Here is an 8231-nt window from a genome sequence, read left to right on the forward strand (position 1 = left end):
AGAGGGGGAAATAAACCAAATGTGGGAAAATATTTAAAAATAGTGAATCTGGGTAAAGGGTAAAATGAGAGTTCTTTTTAATATTCTTGCAATTTCTATACGTTTAAAGTTGTTTCAAAATAAAAGTTAAAAATAGCATGGCTACACTCATTTGTTTAGTATATGTGCTGCTAAAGTGAGCACTACACCCATTTGTTTAAAAATTTAAAAATAGAATCTATGTATTTCCTTACATATGTATAAAATTATTTTATTGTGAAAAAAGGTTGGCTTCTGAAGCAAGTATAGATATTTAGCTTTATACTTTTGGTGGTACTCATAGACTAGATCTACCTAATTCTTTGAATAGCTATTTTATATTCCACTGTAAGGATATTATAATAATTTAGCCAGTTTCCAATATTTATTATATTTATTAATATTTAAGTGGTTCTTTAATTCTGTTTATTTTTATTTATATATTTGAATAGCCAATATGTTCACACAGTTAAAAAATCAAAATATACAAAATGACATACAGTGAAAAGTCTACTTTCAACCCCTGATGACCATATATCCCCATTTGCCTGGTAAAGACTCAGTTTATAACTATTGTCCTGGCATAATTATGAATAGCCCCTTCTTTGTGTCAGAAGTATGCTAGCTTGGGTGATAAATTATACAGACACTCTACTTAGATCCCTGTTCTTTCACCACTGCTGCCACCCAAAGACCTACAGAGGCACTGGTGTTATCAGTGTTTGTGTACACTTCTGGAGGAATTTTATGCACATGTAAGTAATATGCATATGTAAGTAAATACAAACATAAATTATATTTTAAAAAATTAAAAAAATGGGTATATCCATGCTTTTATTTAACTTTTATTTTGAAACAACTTTAAGTATATAGAAATTGCAAGAATATTCAAAATAATTCTCATTTATCCTTTGCCCAGATTCACTAATTTTAAATATCCTGTCACACTTAGTTTATCATGTTCTGAGCCACCATCACTTTCATCTGGATTACAGTTTCCAGCCCCCTCCTCTCTCAACCCTCCTTCTAAATTATTTGGAAAAATTAATACACAAAAGAAAGACTCCAAGAGGACAAATCTGGAAAATTCATGGAGTATGACATTGGCAGAAATGGTAGCAGAGGAAGGGGGCTGTGGAGGCAGCGGAGTGTGGAGGATGCACAAGGAGGGGCTAGCGATCCCAATTTTGAGAATCAAAGAATTATAAACCCTGTAGGCACACAGATGCTTTTTCTGTGATTGACATAAAACACCGGAAATGTCCTTTCTCTCAGAAGCCCTTTATAAACTAACAACTAACACATGTACCATACACTTGGAAGCATAGGCTAAAACAAAAACATAGAGGCTGAAATTTTAGCTTTTCCTGCAGCTAATCCTGAGTAACTTCAGTACAAGCCTTCATACACAATTCTGTTTAAGTCAACAAAGAAGAGAATCATATGGCCCATATTGTGTTCATAGTCCAATAAAGAATGGGAACAAGCTAATGAATTTGGATTTAAGTAGCCAGAAAATCACCATAGCTAAAGCAGAGGCCTCAGTCCCTCAAACCCCACCCAAACCTCCTGCTAGACATGCCAGTTATCTATTGACAATCATCATTTGTCAGTTTTTACATTGCTAAGTTTAAGGATTTTTGTCTGCTCTTACATTTAAGCGTAAGGGTCTAAGGATACACGCACTTAGACGTTCATGGCAGCAGTGTTTGTGATAACTGCAGACTACACAAGACTCAAACAATCCTCAGGTATAGAAGGGACCCATCTACTGTGGGATAGATATAGCTATAAGGATATCATTCACATATATATACATATATTTAACATCACTATAGATACACAAAGATGCTTAAGTATATATCTATACACATATATGTATACACACACATATATACATATATAGTGGTATTAGATATAGATGTAGTGGTAATAGATATAGACAGATAATGATAGAATACTATCTGGAGATGAAAAGGAACAACTGGAGCTATATACAACATGCATAAATATTGAAAACATAATATTAAGTGAAAAAAAAACACAGTTAAGAGCAGGGAAAACTACATAATCTGTATTCCTATATACAAGATACGTAATCACAGGGGATACAACTGTAACAAGCAGCATGGAGGATTCATCTCTGTTGGAAGAAGAGGTCAAGATTGGGAAAGGACCTCCAGTAGTTTGGGAGGAGCCAGAGATCTTCTTTTCTTCACTTGGGTGTGAGCCTGGCCTGAACAAGCCACTTAGCCTCTTTGTCTGACATTTTTATCATCTGTAAAATGTAATATTCCATGGAAAGCAAGACGAACAGTGGCCAATACAAAACAATTACTCAACAGATGCTGGATGATACTGGTTACATTCACATCCTCTGTTATATTCAACCCCCAACACCCCAGGTTTTGCTCAAAAGCACAATTGTTTTAATGGGCCAAGGAAGACAACAGTGAATTGGTCCGGATGACTCTGCCCTCCTTCTTTCCAGCACTGGCCACCTGACTGTAAAATGCAAAGCAAGATGCAGGTCTTGAGCCTCAGTTCTGACATGATCACAGGCCCAGCGCTGAATATAAAGGCCGTTTACCGAGTCCTGGGCTGCTCACTTGCCTTGGTGTTCAGCTCATCTCTCTGGCTGGAGCCTTTTAACAACAGAATGACTTAGAGAAACTGCTCCTGCATGTTGCCTCAACCCCCATGCCTTAGGTTTCTGCATCACAGTTGCTCCCACTCCCTTACCTGGAAAATCAGTTGGGCTCTCCTTAGACTAACAGAAGGAAGATTCTTCTCGAGTGCAAACAGACATGACTCCCAGCTTACTCTGCAGCAATATTTTCTGGGAGGGGCTACAACTCCTCCAGGACCTCTGTTTTTCAAATATATAAAATCATGCACCTGCTTCCTCATTAAGTCCCTGAGTAAGCTTCAGGGCAAACTCTGTTCACCTGCTTAATGCCAATCTTCTTAAACATGGCTGCTTCAGAAAGCTGAACTTGCAGTTCCAGTTCCACTGACGGGGAGAGATCCAGTTCTTCATTAAGGCAATCCTATCAGAAGAGCCTTACGCAGTTGGAACATCATAACTGTCTTTGGATTTATGATACTCCTAGAACTTGTGAGCATCCCCAACAGGCAAATCATGGGATGTCTCTGCCATATCAGTTAGAAGCTGTTGTGAGGTGCGGAGGTAAGACAGGACACCTCTAGGGCATGCCCTTTAAATCCCTGCCTACTTGGAAGGGTACCACACCTGGGTAACTCTCCAAAACAAATCTTAAACAGCAGCTGACTTAGATAGAACATAACCATAGAGCATTAGCCATCCACACGCACTCTAGGCCGAACTCTGCTTCTAGGACTCGAGGTTTGGTAGTGAGTCTTGTTCAGTGCATTTCAAACTGTAACGAGCATAGGAATCACCGGCGATCTTGTTACCATTTGGATTCTGTTTCACTACATCTAGGATGGGAGCTAAGATTTGATTTCTAACAAGACCCCAGGTGATGCCAATGCTGATGGTTCACAAACCTCACATTGAGTAACAAAGGTCTAGAATACTGCTTAGGGGCATACTTGTCAGGGAGACAAATCCAGATAGAATCCTAATTTTAACTAAACTGCTGTGAACTAAACTGCTTGAACAAGTCCTTTTCCTCCGTAGTTGAGTTTATTAGTAACCTCCACTCCCCTGTTCGCCTTGAGGAAGTTTGAGTAGGTACAGCACTTATTTACATATTAAAGTGGCCTTCAGCTCTGCACTCTCAGACTTGGTGCCCTGCAGTGATTTTCTCTACCCTAGGTTAGTGATCCCTAGTCCCACTGGTTGAGCTATTACTTTTCTCAAAGTGTGGTCTGTGGTCCTCAGATCAACCCTGGCACTTGCTAGAAATATAAATTCTCAGCCCCCAAACCAGACCTAGTGAATTAGAAACTAGGGGTGGGGGGTTGCACTCTTGTTTTAACAAGCCCTCAGGTGATGCTGATGCACACTCAAGTGGAGGAATCCCTGCTTTTGCCAGAGGGATACAGGAGTCAAGCAGAACCATTGGAGAAAAGCAAATATCCAAAAATGAGGAAAGGGCTAAGTTATAGAATCAAATTGTAATTGAAATGATAATTGCTTTATCAATATGAAAAATGTTTCTGATATTAAGAAAAGTTTTTTAAGCATCTACAACAGAGGAGATGGTGAAATAGAAAGGGTGGGCATGCAAGCGGCAGGTAGAGTGAGAAGCTAGATAGTAAGATTTCTACTTATATAAGAAAATGTAGCTGGTACTGGTAAAAGGGGCATCAAAATCTCTAAAGTAAATTCTGACTTCTAAGTTAAGCTTCATGCACGCTGAAGTTGACAATTACAAACAGAAAAGCTATATCAGGTCGTTCAAAATACAAGTGTATAAATCTGAAAGTAACACAAAAATGTGCTTCGCATCCTTCAGAAAGGGGAGATAGAGATGGGAGGAAACATTTTATAAAAAATTTGATTTCCTGCACACTCACACGACACTGAAACAAATAGCTATATACTGATATGTTGTGCAAAACTCATATAATCTTTTAAGATAAAGCAAGCAGCATTATGGCAAATGTGAACTAAAAAGCCCTGTGTTTGCCCTATGTGAGTAGGGATAATTTCATAGAAAAAAGAAAACTCTGAATATTTTTTTTTATAAAAGGAGTCATTAAAATAACTGATGAACTCTACCATCAAATTTACTGAAAAATATTTCAAACATTTTTAATGTTTGAAACATTAAATTTAATATATTTGACAAATATATTAAAAAAACACAAAATATTTTAAAAGGAAGGCACATAAATTTCCTCACAGATGATTTCTGTAGCCATAGAATTAATGCAAAAATATCTTCATACTGTTCTTTATGAAATCCAAAGATCTCTGTAGGCGACATTTGTAGACAGAATTGAAGGAAGAAAGTAAAAGATAAATAGGAAAAACTAGATCTTTTACAATTATATATTATATTTTACAATTATATATATTATATAGGGTACCTTTCTAAGAGTGTACATACAAATTCGTCTTTTAAAGAACGAAATCCTAAACGTAATAACGAAAAAGTACCAAAAAAATCAAAACTGATTTCCCACGGCCTCACAGATACAAACAGGGAAAAGCACTGGCGCGGACTCACGCGCTGCGCTCTGCTCCGCAGACGCAGGTAGGATCGGCCCCTGTGGGCCACCGTCCACCCTTCCCGCACGTCACCTTCCCACAGTGACCCGCGGCGGCGCGGGTTGATGGCGCGTTTCCTCCGGTCTCTTGTGCAGGAGGGTTCGCTGATCCCCGCCGGCACTGTGAGGGCTTAGTCGGTGCGGAATCGCGAGGGAAACCATCTATAATAATTTTAGTTTTCAAAATAGGCTATACTGGCCAGAAAAAATACTTCGGAATTACTAGTTCATTTCATTCCCTCAGGATAGTCCAAAAATATGAGTTTTAAAGAAGACAATACCACCGTAAAATATACGTCCTTTTAAAAAAGTATTTGATTCAGAAGGAATTGATTATTGACGAAAAAAATGACACCATATATTTTGAAGGAAATTTTCTTTTCTTTAGTTATATTCCTGTCTTCCGGAAATTTGTGACCTTGAAAAACTGGTTAATAAGAATTTCAAACTTGGCACATCCTATATCCTGAACAAATACATACTGCTACCGAATAAATTTAATACTGTTACCATTGTATGATCTATATAATACATACACACATACACAATGAAGGTAATTCTTAAGTGTAGATCTGAATAGAAAGAAACCAAAATGCCGATGTGCAAAGTGTAAGTGCACAACACAGAAGGTTGCAGTGGACTTTCATTTCCTAATTTTTTAATTGGTTATTTTTTCAATTAGTAATATAAGCACACATTCCTCCTCAATAAAGTCAACGTGGCGAAAAAAATATATATAGGCACATATCTCTGATTATTAAAAAAAAAGAAAAAGACTGGAAATAGTTGAAGATCATTCCTAAATATGACACTAGGAGTTTTATCGTGTTGGAATCATTCCCTGCCTCCCTCTTAATTTTTCTATAGTAATATTTTCTATCATCACATAAAAAAATTTTAAAAGTCATCTTCCAAATAATTAACAACTACAAGGAAAAAGGAAATAAGAAATAAATAATTTTTGCAGTAGTTTACATTGCTTACGTTGTGGAATGGAACAGATACGTTTCTGCTGTATTTTGTAAGATACAACGAAGCCAGAAGGAGGAGACCAGCACTGGGGAAACCCGTGCATTGGACAATGACGTTGAGGCAGAAAAGTGAGCTCCAGTGCCAGCTGGCGAGAGAGAGGAAAGGGAGCAGTGATTCATACAGTAGGGGTGAAAATAAAGGAAGCTCAGTAGCTACTTTGAAAAGAATTCTGAGACTTATTTATTTCAAAAGTTTGCAAAACACAAATTGTCAAGGTAAGAACATTTTAAAAAGTCAAAATTGTAATTTTTAACATAAATCTTGACGCTCAGGCGAAATTTTCTCTCACTCAAGCCAATGTTCTTGAGTTAGATGCATCTTTTTTTAAAGGAAAGTACCAAGAACGCAAAACAAAACCTACAAGTTTATTTAAATTGAATACCATTTAAATAAATTAATGAAGCATAATAGCTTCAACACAAATTTTTTAAATATTTGAAAATTTAGACCCATGAAATTAGATAAAAGAGAAATAAAAACAATATTATAAATAAGTTTATAAGCTACTTTTACAAGACAATAGTTCTGTAACCACTTTATTTTTCTGAGTAAAAGTTCATTTATCTATATTCTGAAATTCCAAAATCAAAACACAACAATCCCCTCCCCACCCCACCTCCCCAAAGGGACTCTGCGGTGGAGCAGTCGAGCACTATCACTGGTCTGTGTCTCGGTGGAGCAAACTACTGATGGAAATTCCCCAAACGGAAGCATCTCACAGGAGCTAAAAAGACAGAGGCCCGGAGGCGGAGGGAAGTCGCACCTGGCCCCGCCCCCCAATGCCGCTCTGCGCTTACAGGATCGTCCCTTGCGGGCTACCGTCCTCTCCGCCGTACACGTGACTTTCCGAGGCGCGCGACGAGCGATCCAGCAGAGCAGAGTCATGGCGCTTTTGCTTCTGGCGGCGGTCGTAGGCCAGGTGCGCAGTTGGAACCTGAAGCGACAGCAAAAGGCCTCTAGTCTACAGGATAGTGGCCGCATCCCGCTATCCGCTGTCCTGCAGATAGTCCAGAAGTAATTTCAAATTAACACAAAATTCAAAATCCACGTACCATAAAATTGAATCTGCCGAAATTAAAACGCAGTATCTACCAACGTGCTGAAAGGAAATCACAAATTGCAAGATGGTTTTTGTCCCGTTTTCAAATGCTTTGTAAGCTGACATAAAATGAACAGATTTTAATTAAAACTTCAACTAAATTTCAGCATAATAAGCTAATTGGTTGGGTGGGGGAAAGAAACCCGAAGACTTATTTCCGAGAGAATAAAATAGCTTAGTTAAAGCCAATGTTACAATTTCAATAGAAAGAAAATCTTATTTTCAGACTTGAGTACGTTTTCAAGCATGATAGGAAATCAGATAATTTTTGACTCTAACAAAGATTTCAAAGACCTATGGGAAAAAAGTAGAGAAAGGAGATCACCTACCTAGAAAAAATATGCTAACAAAAACTTCAGTTAGACGAATTCAAAATTAGTGACGGGACTTCTTCCAGTGAAAAATTAGCAAAAGAAGAAAACATGAGAATATATTCATTTAGAGAAACTTCAACAAGGTGAAAATAAAGTGATAATTTTTTTCTCAGATTGGAAAACCTTTTAAGAACAACCTACCAAGGATTTAGACTATGAAATTACATACATCTTATGAACTATCGTGCAATTGATGAGGAAAATAACGCACATACACACTTATGGAAGGATGAATTTGACATAGGACAAACACAACTGAAGAGGTTTTATAATAAAATATGAACTATTTATGTGTGTCCGTGGAAACGTATGTCCACGTTTGTAAATGAAATCTGTCAGCCTAATAGGGTTCACATCAGTCTTAACAATTCACTACAGAAAGTGGCATAAAAAGTGGATATGGAGCCAGGCTTCCTGCATTTTTACCGTGAATAATTATGAGTTGTGATTTTTCCCCAGAAGAAAAACACAGCATTATGTTTCAGTTTTGAAATAAAGATTAAAAA

This window comes from Diceros bicornis, chromosome 5 (genome assembly GCF_020826845.1).
Source record: "Diceros bicornis minor isolate mBicDic1 chromosome 5, mDicBic1.mat.cur, whole genome shotgun sequence".
Lineage (NCBI taxonomy): Eukaryota > Metazoa > Chordata > Mammalia > Perissodactyla > Rhinocerotidae > Diceros > Diceros bicornis.